This window comes from Callorhinus ursinus, unplaced genomic scaffold (genome assembly GCF_003265705.2).
Source record: "Callorhinus ursinus isolate GAN/ISIS: 27379988/994484 unplaced genomic scaffold, GSC_fseal_2.0 scaffold1, whole genome shotgun sequence".
NCBI classification, from domain to species: domain Eukaryota; kingdom Metazoa; phylum Chordata; class Mammalia; order Carnivora; family Otariidae; genus Callorhinus; species Callorhinus ursinus.
The window spans coordinates 132636394-132649644 of NW_027397063.1; positions in this window are offsets into that span (position 1 = coordinate 132636394).

A 13251-nucleotide genomic window follows, 5' to 3' on the forward strand; every position below is an offset into this window, starting at 1 on the left:
TAACTTTAACCATTGTGTGCCTTTCCAGATATGCCTGGACATAATGTTACACAAATATTATACATATGTAATCTGTAAATATATGAACATTGTTCAGTTTTTCTTGTTATAAGCAACACCACAACATCCTTGTATGGAAATCTTTACGTACATGTCCTACTATTTCGTTGGAATGAATCCCTTGAATTGGTATTATTAGATCAAATATATTTGTATAAAATTTTGGTACACATTAACAGATTTTTTTTGTACCAACTTACATTCCCAGTAAAAAATGTTTAAGAGCATCTATTTCTCCTCATTCTCACCAACACCAGCTACTACTTACTCTTCTAGTCTCTGTGATTCTGGTAAGGGAAGATATTACTTTGCATTTCTAAAATGACTAATGAATTTGTGCTTCATATTTAAGTTTAATAGAGCTCTTTAAATATCATACATATCATACTTTGTGGAGTGCTGCAAATATTTTCCCCCATTTTAGCATTTATCTTTTGACTTAGTTTATGATGACATATTCTGCCCAGAAAATATGAATATCTTTCTTGATACATGTCGGGCTTTATGTGAAGCTACAGAAAAACCCGACCTTCACTAAGATCTCTTCCAGTGTTTTTATATCATATTTTTTGATACATTTGAAATTAATTTGAGGAAAAGAATGGTAGAAATTTATCTTTATGTTCTAACAAGTAGCTAACCAGTTGTTTAAAAACCATTTACTGATTACCCTAATCTGAAGTGCTTCTAAAAATATATACCATGTTTCCATCTATACTTGGGTATAATTTTGAACCCTATTAACAGCATTGAATATCTGACTGTTTCTGTTTTAGTGACATGTTATTTTACTTAGCCTTATAATTTTCCCCCAAAGCACCAAAATATACACCAAGTTGTTTTTTTTTTTTTAAGATTGTATTTACTGATTTATTTGAGAGAGAGAGAGAGCAGGGGGCAGGGCAGTGGGAGAGGGAGAGAAAGAGAATCTCAAGCCGACTCTGCACTGAGCCTGCGGTCAGCCCCAGGAGGGATGCAGAGCCCAAGGAGACGCTCAATCTCAGGACCCTGAGATCATGACCTGAGCTGAAATCAAGAGTCAGTGCTTAATTCACTGAGCCACCTGGGTGCCCCTACACTACTTTTTTTTTAAAGATTTTATTTACTAATTTGACAGAGAGAGACACAGCGAGAGAGGGAACACAAGCAGGGGGAGTGGGAGAGGGAGAAGTAGGCTTTCCGCTGAGCAGGGAGCCCGACGCGGGGCTCGATCCCAAGACCCTGGGACCATGACCTGAGCTGAAGGCAGATGCTTAACGACGGAGCCACCCAGGCGCCCCCCTACATTACTTTCTTTTTAAAGCAATTTCTTGGCTATTCTCTTATTGTATTCTTTTAGATGAAACTGAGAATTGGAGTTTTGATCAGGATTGCATTGAATCTAAAAATTTATTTATAAAAAAATGATGTCTTTACAAAATAGACTTTCTTTCCAAAATTAATGTGTCTCTAACATTTCCTCAGGTTTTCGCTCAGTATAGCTGTATGCTTTGTTCATGTCGGCTTATATCTTTCTTGATAAATTTATCCATAGTATTTTTGTTGTTGATTATATTGTTATTCTTGCTATAAAGGGGATCTTTTATTACATTTTCTTTTTTTTTAAGATTGTATTTATTTGAGAGAGAGAAGGAGAGAGTGCACGAGCCGGGGGGGGGGGGTCGTGGGGGGAGGATCAGAGGGAGAGGGAGAAGCAGGCTCCCTCCTGAGCAGAGAGCCTGACGGGGTTCTCCCAGGACCCTGGGATCAGGACCTGAGCCCAAGGCAGATACTTAATCGACTGAGCCACCCAGTTGCCCCTACATTTTCTAATTGGATCTTGTTATAGTAAAACTATTGATTTAAAGAATAATCTTGTTATTCACTACTTTCTGAATTCCCTTATGACTTTGAGTAGCTTTATATTTGATTATCTTTTGTTTTTTTACATCATCCACCTAGACATAGTCATTTTCCTCCTCTTTTCCAATAGTTTACTTCTTGAATACTGAACTATCTCTTACAACAAATGTTAAATAATAGTATCACTGAGTTCTTGTATTTAATGGGAATGCTTCTCATGTTAAATCATCCAGTCTGATGCTAAATTTTGAATATATATAACAAATGTAGGACTTTAGAATACATTTTGAATATTTTTTTGCAAGTACATTTTGTGTCTGTATTTTGTGGATACATACAAATTAAAGAATTTGCCATCTATTCTTAATTTATCTGAGATAATGTCACATGTTAAAAAATAAAAATAAATGAATAAAAAATGAAATAGCATGTTTATGCAAATGAATTATTTTTAAGGTCAAATATACTAAGGAATACTTTATATACAATAGAGATTCACCCTTTTTAGTAGTGTGTAGTTTGATAACTTGTGACAAATGTATGCAATTGTGTAATACCATAGTCAAGACAAGGAACATTTCCATCACCCTGAAAAATTCCCTAGTGCTCCTTTGTCATCAACCCCCAGTCCCTGGCAACTCTGGTTTCTATGGAAATTAGTTTACTTTTTCCTATTTAGTCTATCATTGTGGTGAATTTTACTAAGAGACTCTCTAATATGTAATACCCCTGTGTTCCTGGAGTTAACTGGCTATAGTCATATTTTATATCCATAATGCATTGCTAGACTCCTCATGCTAATCTATTATTTGAGAATTTTGCATAAATATTTTTAAAAAATTGGTCTGTATTGTCTTTGTTAGGTTTCGATTGCAATAGTATGCTAACTTTTTTTTAAGATTTTATTTATTTATTTGACAAAGAGAGACACAGCGAGAGAGGGAACACAAGCAGGGGGAGTGGGAGAGGGAGAAGCAGGCTTCCTGCGGAGCAGGGAGCCCGATGCGGGACTCGATCCCAGGACCCTGAGATCATGACCTGAGCCAAAGACAGTCGCTTAACCACTGAGCCACCCAGGCGCCCCAGTATGCTAACTTTTTAAAAATAAGTTAGAACTTTGTTTTATTCTCTATGGAACGACTTAAATCCCAGTTATCAGTTTAGTAAGAATATATCCCTGAAATGAATACAACCTGGAAATGCCCTTTAAAGCTTTTTTATATGTTCTCTTATTCTCATTTATCTATTTAGTTCTTAAATTTTCAAACATTTTAGTAGAGTTGTATCAAATTGTAAAGCTATATAATATAGCAATCTGTTTTACATAGTAACATAGTCATGCTTTATGTTTGGTCTTAATTCTGCCATTTTATTTCATGATTTCACTTCTTGCTTGCTGCCTTTTTTGTTTCCTTCTTTATTGTGTGTGATGCAGTCTGTATTTTTTGCCTTCTTTTCTCCCTCTCTGTACTTCATTAGTATTTCGGAAAAAACCTGCAATTAGTGACTATTTTTATGGCTTTAAACAATATACTTATGTTTTTTTTTTAAATTTTTAATTATTTATTTATTGTTGATTGATTTTTGAGAGAGAGAGAGAGAGCATGTGTGCACTGGCAAGAGGGAGGGGAGGGAGAGGCAGGCAGAGAGAGAATCTCGAGCAGGCTCCACTCCCAGCACAGAGCCCCATGTGGGGCTTATTCTCACCACCCTGAGATCATGACCTGAGCCGAAACCAAAAATCTGGTGCTTAACCGACTGTGCCACTCAGGCGCCCCTGTACTTTTGTTTTGTTTTGTTTTTCCTTTGCCTAAGAAACAAAATTGCTTTTATAGACTATTGTGAATGAGGACAGCCAGGTGGAATGGAAATATCATGACAGAGTGGGTACTTGTCTGGGATTCTCAGTGCCTAGCACAGGGCCTCAGCCACAGCGCATGTTTCATACATTGAAATCGGTTGGGTGAATGAATTCATGAAGGCACTGCCTCCTACGTTTGAATTTCTGACGGCGGGCTTTGAGATTTAAGTACCAGTCCATTATATGTACTTTATACTTAACTTCTTGTAAGTTTGACATTATGTTGTTTTCCCTTCAAAAAATAAGAACATTTAGGGGCACCTGGGTGCCTCAGTTGGTTAAGCATCCAACCCTTCATTTCAGCTCAGGTCATGATCTCAGGGTCCCTGGTCAGGCTCCCTGCTCAGCAGGGAGTCTGCTTCTTCTTCTCCCTCTGCCCCTCCCCCTGCTCATGCTCTCTCTCTCTCTCAAATAAATAAATAAAATCTTAAAAAATATAAGAAAATTAGAAAAAAGGAAAAGAAGAAGATAACAGGAGAGGAAGAAAAGGGGAGTATGTCAGAGGGGGAGACGAACCATGAGAGATGATGGACTCTGAAAAACAAACTGAGGGTTCTAGAGGGTAGGGGGGTGGGGGGATGGGTTAGCCTGGTGATGGGTATTGAGGAGGGCACGTTCTGCGTGGAGCACTGGGTGTTATGCACAAACAATGAATCATGGAACACTGCATCAAAAACTAATGATGTAATATATGGTGATTAACATAACAATAAAAAAAATTAAAAAAAATATAAGAAAATTTAACATTTCTTTTATAATTGCAATTGTTGTAATGATTTGCCATCATTATAATTAAATGGATTCTGCCAGTCCTTTTGTGCACTGCCCTCTGCATTTCTAAACTCTTTTGCATAACTGGATTGTGTCATTATACAGATTTTCTCAGGAAAACTTTGCAGGTGCTATTTTCCTATGGTCTGATCTTCTTTCCAACCTCCCTCCTCCCTCAATCCCTCCCTTCCTCCTTTCCTTTCTCTCTTTCATTTCATTTTCTAGGACATTTATTTATTTTTAAAAATAGTAATAGATTGCTATGGTTCAAAATTCGAGAATAAAAAGGAGGTATCTTCTTTTCTTCCCCAGATGCTCAGCTGCTCTTTCCAGACGCAACCAATATTATCAGTTTCTTACAGATGCCTCTGGAGATATTTTATTCAAATAGAGGCATATTTATAATTTTTCCCCCAGGGGTGCATATTATAGCACTCTTCTGCATCATGCTTTCTTCCCCCACCTCTTCACAATGGTTGTTGGAAATTACTTCATATCAACACATAAAGAACTTCATTTCTTCAGCCAGTTGCAAGAGTATTCCCTTACATGAATGCACTGTGGTTATTCATCTGTTTCTCCACTGATGGCCATTTCCAGTCATATGCTATATAAATAATACTATAATAAATGACCTTTTGCATTGCCAAATGCTTTCTTATCCAGCACTGACTGAATCAGAATTTCCGATTGTGCCTTTTATGAGAGCCTCTTGCGTGAATTTGCTCTGTGATGAACCATACCTCAGGCAGTCGTTCCTTAGACCCTCCGCAACCTTCATTTGGCTCAGTCGTTAGGCGTCTGCCTTCAGCTCAGGTCATGATCCCAGAGTCCTGGGATCCAGCCCCGCCTCAGGCTCCCTGCTCAGCGGGAAACCTGCTTCTCTTCTTTTTCCCTCTGTCTGCTGCTCCCCCTGCTTGTGCTAGCTCTCTGTCAAATAAATAAATAAAATCTTTAAAAAAAAATGAAACCTTCGTTTGTATACCTTAGGACTTTTTTAGACTAAGAAGCTACTCCCTGCTGGTAATGTGAAGAGGGCTCCCTTTGAGATGTTCTCAGGTTCCCTTGGCCCAAATGTACTTCTGGGCTTGGTGAGGATGTCGAGTTGGAGGCAATGTCTTCAGTTTGACTTACAACCCTGCATTGATTCTTGGAGTCCTCTTCTAATGTGTTGCAGATCTTTCTGTCTCTAGAGTTTTCTCCTTCTTCTTCCCCCGCCTTTTTTTTTTTAAGAATCATCCATTTATTTTGAGGGGGGAGAGGAGCAGAGGGAGAGAAAGAATCTTCAAGCAGACTACCCGCTGAGCACGGAGCCAGATGCAAACGCGGGGCTTGATCCTAAGACCCAGAGATCATGGCCTGAGCCGAAATCAAGAGATGGATGCTCTGCAGACTGAGCCACCCAGATGCCGCCCCTCTTCTGGATTATTCTTATCACAGGTTACAATAGTAGGTTATTTTCCACTTTGTTTTAGCATGTCTGGCTTATTCTTTGTGTAGTATGTCTTTTGTTCATTTTGTTCCGTTTTGTGGAAGAAGGTGTTCTGTAAGCCTGGGCCACCTTCCTCAGAAGTCTATTTTGTATTTATTGTATTATTGAATTGACTGTTTACAAATGTGATTATTTACTTCACAGTTTTCCAGTAATTTGTTATTACAATAGTAATAGTAAAAATTAAACAGATTTACACCTGACTTTTCTAATGCCTGGGGTTTTTAGTTCAGTTTGCTTCACCCAGACAGACTATCATTTTTGGGGGGTGTTCTTAGACTTGTCCTGAAACCAAACCCAATGCCTATGAGAGCCAGAGAGATAAAGTGAATGAGGAAAGCAGTGTTATTACCATTTTCTTGTCTCTTTAATATGTTACTGTATTTTGCATCGAGATCAATGATATTGCTTCAATTTTTAAAGAACTCTTGTTGAAATCCCAATCTTTTCTTTAATCATTTCCCACCATTCTTTTGTATTTCTGGTTAAAGCTGTTACTATGCTTTGTTTCATAATGGTGTCATCCATTTCTTTGACACAGACACACTTTATTTGCATATTCTACATTCAGGAATAGGCTTTATTTTCTGAGCCTATTGTATATTTTCCACTTTTGTTAGAGACAGAAGGCTATGTGCTATTTGATTAATTTCTTAACATAACTTAAGAAAACACAGCTCAGGGACACCTGGGTGGCTCTGTAGTTAAGTGTCTGCCTTCGACTCAGGTCATGATCCCGGGTTGCTGGGATTGAGCCCCACATCAGGCTCCCTGCTCAGCAGGGGTCTGCTTCTCCCTCTCCCTCTGTCTGCCATTCCCCCTGCTTGTGCGAGCACTCTCTCTCTCATAAATAATAAAAGAAAAGAAAAGAAAAGAAAGAAAACACAGCTCAGTTACGATGGTGACAATATCTGATGTTTACTGGGTGTGCTTGCAACGTGGGGGGGCACTGTTCTGAGTATTTCATGTATAGAATCATTTAATTCTCCTCACAAAGTTGGATAACAGTTATTATCCCACTTAACAAATAAGGAACCGAGGTACAGAAAGATCAGGCGACTTCCCCAAGATGAGCACTGGTCAAAAATGATGGAATCTAGATTCAAACCTAGGCAGTCTGGTCCAGAGTCCATGGCCTTAGCCACCGTGCTTGACTGCTGTCTGCAACCCAACCATCACAAGTGCAGCTGACATTAGCGATTGCAGGAAGAATTGGAGGTGGGGTGTCTGTGGCACCTTACCCCCGCCCCCCATCCAGAGGGGCAATCACGATTCAGCCGTAGTCCACTGCCACCTGGTGAGAATTGGAGACCACCTTTGTCAGTTCTACTGATTTTTATTCAAGAAAAGTCAGAATTTAAATTTTTATGCAAATTTTCTGGATTTTAAAGTATTGAAAAACATTTAAATATCTTAAAATCCAGAAAAATGTTGCCTAGAGCCAAGAAAGCATATCTGCGGGCTGAATGTGGACTATAGGATATCTGATTGAACATCTGGTATAGACCATCTCTTCTGGACCCAGATGTACTTCCTAGATGGCTCATTATGAGCAAAAAGCAGTAAGAGAGATAAGGTGGAGAAAGGGAGAAAGTTTGTTGTTGGGGCGCCTGGGTGGCTCAGTCGGTTGAGTGCCTTCGCTCAGGTCATGATCCCAGGGTCCTGGGATGGAGTTCCGCGTCGGGCTCCCTGCTCGTGGAGAGCCTGCGTCTCTCTCCCTCCCTCTGCTGTTCCCCCTGCTTGTGTGCCCACTCTCTCTCACTCTCTCTCTCTGTCAAATAAAGAAAGAAAAATCTTAAAAAAAAGAAAGTTTGTTGTTTATGTACCTTCTTCCTTTTTTTCCTCTTTTCCGCCTCCTTTGTCCTTGTCTTCCTCCTTCAGTGGGATTATAAAGCAATTGTTAGCAACTGTTTAATCCAACTACAGTTGGACTAAATGAGCTTCCAGAACGGAGAGAAAAACTTTAGCGAGTACCAAATAAGTCAAGGAATCTTAACTACTGACTCCAGGTATGTGATTTATCTTGGACAACATAATGCTTTTTCTAGGATTACAGCATTTCTTCAGTGCCAGGTACCCTCATTTAACACAAATTTATGAAGGACTGAGTAGGTGCCAGGCTCTGTGCTAGCCTTGAGGATGCCAGGATTAATGTTAGATATGTCTTTGAGGATTGTTAAATCTATTAATTCTTTAACATCGTTACTATTGTTATTGTGTGAACTTATAAAGGTTACTGGTAATACAAAACGAACCAAACAAGGGCAACAACAGAAAAGAGATAATTTAATATGAAAGAAAAAATTCTATTTTTCAGATGCTATCTAGAAAGAGTGAATGTCTGAATTAAATGAAAGAATGATTACTTATGGATTGATTGTTACTTATTCATTTTTGCATGCCTACTTCTTTAAAGATCTAGTCTTACTATTGCTGATTGCAGTGCTTACATGTGATTCCGGAGAAAAGGGCTGGGTGTCACTTCAATCCTTTAGTTGTGCTTGTGAAGACAGAAAGCAACACTGTTGCCAGTATGTTACCTTTGTGGAAGGAGGACCATAGTATACTTTCAATTAACTTCCTGTATTTAGGAGTTCAAAGTATACACATTAATACCAAGCAGCAACTGGATGTGGAGAAGAGGATAGTTAAGTATCCCAGATTGATGAAAAGGGTGTGATTCTCCTCAAAGTTCCCCTTTCAGAACATGAGGAAAGTGGCCAATTTTCTGTTGAAAATTCTCAGATGTTGTGTGACAGAGTGTGACAGCTTGGGGAGTGAAGCCATTTCTTCATTAAGAATAGCTATTGAACCTCTATTTCTTCTCTCTCTGAAAAGATTTGATGGCACAGGGCATAGAGAACCACAGAGCAAAGACTTGGTTCTTATTCTTAGGTTCACAATATACGATGGGCAAAATGCAGCCATTAGATGAACTGAAACTTAAGCTGATATTTACTTTTAAAGCTACGGGGCAGGACATTTCAAGAATTTGAAGAAATTTTATAAAAACATTTTTCAAAAAAGAAACCTCAAATTTCCTTTTAGCCTCCAAGATGTTTGAAATTGCAAGATCATATTAATGACCATTGCCAAAAAATTATAGATCAGCAATATAAATTTGAATGTTTAAAACTCTAACCACTTTGGAATTTACAGAAGCTAAGCAGTCACTCTTTTCTAACAATATTGGGACTAAAGGAGGAATTAAGAATAGAAGTAATGTATATTTAAAAGAGCAATGAAAGTATATGAATAGCACATACCCACACTAATAAGATGCAGCCCAAACTACAGCTGTTCCAGGTCCTGTACATTTCCATATGCATTTTAGAATTAACTTGACAAATATCTATAAAGCTGCGGCTTTACATGAGTTTATAAAAACAAAATGAAAAAGATGAAGTAAATGAACTAAACACTTAAATTACTATTTTAGAAAAAGAAAAACCATGTATTCAAACGTATCTTCATTTACCTTTGTTAATTTCTTCCTTTTATTGTTGCTTTTGTTATGAAAAAAAGCCCGCTGGGATTCTCATTGGGATTACATCAAATCTAATTCATATCTTAACAATGTGGAAGAAAAAGGCAGAGTCTTCCCCAGAAGCCCCCGGCTTCTCCTCTACTCTCAGGCCTGAATTAGGTATCCTGTCTTGCTCGTCACTGAACCTGTCTCTGTGCCTGGAAAGTTGGGGACCACTCCTGGACCTGGAGATGGCACACCACAGCCTCGCAATTGTAGGGCCGTAAGGAATAGGAAAGGGCAAAATGAATACTTGGGTGATAACAAACACTAAGTCACTGCCTAAGACATTAATCTAACGATGGAGCTGCTGGGGAAGAGTGCCAGGGGTTTCCTAATTGTCTGTTCATCCAGCCACTCAGCTATCCACGCAGCCATCCATCCACTCAAGAAATTTACTGGACACTTACTGGGTAACATTCACTATTCTAAGTACTGGGTTTATGGGAATGAAGAAGACACACAGGATCTTTCCTTTCAAGGAATTTTTATTATAAAAGAGGATACAGAAGACAAAATCAAAAACAAGTAGGTAAGGCAATTGCAGCTCCTGATATGAGTGAGGGAGAAAGTAAAGCAAGTTGGTGTGAAAAGCTGAGAGGAGAGCTGCTCTGGACAGGGAGCTCAGGAAGCACCCCCCTCAGGAGTTCCTGTCAGTGAGCCCCAAATGATGGGCTGCTGCCTGAATTAGAAGGAAGTGCTTTCTCAGCATGGGGACAGTGCATACAGCAGCCTCCGTGTGACAACCAGTTTATGGTATTCTTGAACCTGAAAGGAGATAGTCCTGGAGACTGTGTCTTGACAGTGACATGAGAGGAGATGAGAAAGGTGGTCAGGGGCCAAATCATCCAGGAGCTTGTGGTCCCCAAAGAAGCATTATTACATTTTAGTCTAAATGCTATAAGAAGCATTATGAGCAGCAGAAGATTATAAGCAGGATTTATATTTTTAAGGTCCCTCTCGCTGTCATATAGAAAGGGAATTCAGAGTCTGTGAACTGGTCCAAGCAAGTGATGCTGGTGGCTTGAGCTCCAGGTGTTGCAATAAACATGGAGACCACTAGTTTCAAGAGATGCTTTGGATTAGACACTGCTGGGCTTGTTGATTAGGTGGATGACATATATTTGGATTTGGGGTGGGACGGTGACCACAGATGAAACTTGAACTGGGTTCTGTGCAAAGTTCTGATGAAATCTGCAGAAATTTTAGGATATAAGAATATACGATGAGACAGCCACCACAAATGAGTAGAGAGAACAATTACTCATTAAATGATGCTGGCAGCCCAGCTCAGCAATTGTAGGGGGCAGGAAACTTCATTTTATTTTATTTTATTTTAACATTTTTTGTTTGTTTTTTAAGTTTTATTTATTTAAGTAATCTCTATACCCAATGTGGGGCTCAAACTCATGACCGCGATATCAAGATTTTATTTATTTGACAGAGAGAGCACAAGCAAGGGAAGCATCAGGCAGAGGCAGAAGGAGAGGCAGGCTCCTTTCTGAGCAGGGAGCCCGATGTGGGACCCGATCCCAGGACCCTAGGATCATGACCTGAGCCGAAGGCAGATGCTTAACGACTGAGCCACCCAGGCATCCCAGGAAATTTCACTTTTAAATCTATACCTTAAATAACGTGTCAAAATTAATTCTTGGTGATTTTAGAGTGAGAAATTTTAAAAATAAGAAATACCCTCATGGGGTGCCTGGGTGGCTCAGTGGGTTAAGCATCTGCTTTTGGCTCGGGTGATGATCCCAGTGGTCCTGGGATCAAGCCCCACATTGGGCTCTCTGCTCAGCAGGGAGTCTGCTTCTCCCTCTCCCTCTGTCTGAAACTCCCCCTGCTTGTGCTCTCTCTCTCTCAAAAAAATAACTAAAATTAAAAAAATAAAAAAGAAATACCCTGAATATCACAATTTTGGAGCATACTTAATTTTCTAATCTGAGAAAAGATGTTTTTATTAAAAACATCTTTAAAGATACTTTTAAAAGATGTTTTAATTACTGAGGAAAAGACACAAATTTGACTATAAGAAATAGAAAACTTGTGGGGTGCCTGGGTGGCTCAGTCGTTAAACATCTGCCTTTGGCTCAGGTCATGATCCCAGGGTCCTGGGATCGAGCCCCACATCAGGCTCCCTGCTTGGTGGGAAGCCTGCTTCTCCCTCTCCCACTCCCCCTGCTTGTGTTCCCTCTCTGGCTGTCTCTCTCTCTGTCAAATAAAATCTTTTTTTAAAAAAAAGGAAATCGAAAACTTGTATAATCCAAAAAGCATCAAACCAAAATGAAATACATGGGTGGAGTAAGGACTACTCATAGCAAATATCATATGTCAAATAAGGGAATAATATGATAAGTGATAACAAACAAAATTGTTCATAAAAGAAGACTGCATCTGTAAAACAAAGATGTAAATTACTAGTAAGTCAAACAGTTCAAAATAACAAAAGCAAACCCATGAGTCCCCTTTTTGCCTAAGGAATATTTTTAAAACAATAAAATCTAATACTGCTGAAAGTATCAACTGTGGTGATATAAATGGATTTACTCCTTTGGGAACAAAATTTACCCATAGGAATCAAAGACTACAAAAATGTTGGTATCTTTTACCACAACCTGAGATTTGCCTCAGGTTTTTCTGGCCTGTTCTCTTCCACACCTCTCCAGCCAATCCAATGGAAATATCTGCGGATTTGAAATTCTCTGCATTTCTGACTTCATCATTTAAAATTGAATATCCATGGGGGCTCCTTGGTGGCACAGTCCGTTAAGCATCCAACTCTTGGTTTCAGCTCTGGTCCTGATCTTGGGGTGGTGAGATCAAGCCCCACGTGGGGCTCTGCACTTAGGGCAGAGTCTGCTTAGGATTCTCTCCCTCTCCCTCTGCCCACCCCCCTCCCCCTCCACCCTCTGCGTGCGCGTGCATGCTCTCTCCCTCTCTCTCAAATAAATGAATCTTAAAATAAATAAATAAATAAAAGTGAATATCTTTGCAAAATGTATGTAAAATCAGGAGAGGAATACCTAACTTTGAGAGAGGTTGTTATTTCAGTCTGATACGTTAAGAAATGGTATGTTGCCTTGATTTGCATTTTAAAAATTAAGGAATGAAGTTAAGTAATTTTTCATGTTCATTACCGTTTGCATTTCTTTTTCAAAATCAACTATTCATTTAAATTGGATATTTAAAATGGATAAAACCTTATTGTTAGTTACTACCAACTTGATTATTGAACATTAATCTTTTGTAATACATATTTTAATGCATCTATTTTGCTTTAAATGAGCCTTCTTAACTGTTACTACAGATTCTTAAATTGATAGCTGGGACAAGTCAATTGCTTGCAAGAGACATCTTCAGCATTCAGGAGTTGCTAAATTCTGATTGGTTGAATTTGCATATGATTTGACTGGTCCTCACATCTGCAAGTGACACACAAGGGCAGGCTGGAGGGTTGTGGTTTTTTTCTTTACATAGAACGTAGTAAGCTTTATTTGTTCTCACTATATAGCTGATAATCTCCAGTTTAGTAGGTTTTGCAGATGAGATGCTCTAATGTTGCACAAAGTATGGCTGAAAACACACATATTTATTTTTATTTATTTATTTTTTAAAACAAGAAGTTTATTTAAACAACAAGATGCTTGACTTGAAGGGAAAACTATCTAGGATTCATTTCTTTTAGAGTAATTTATCCCT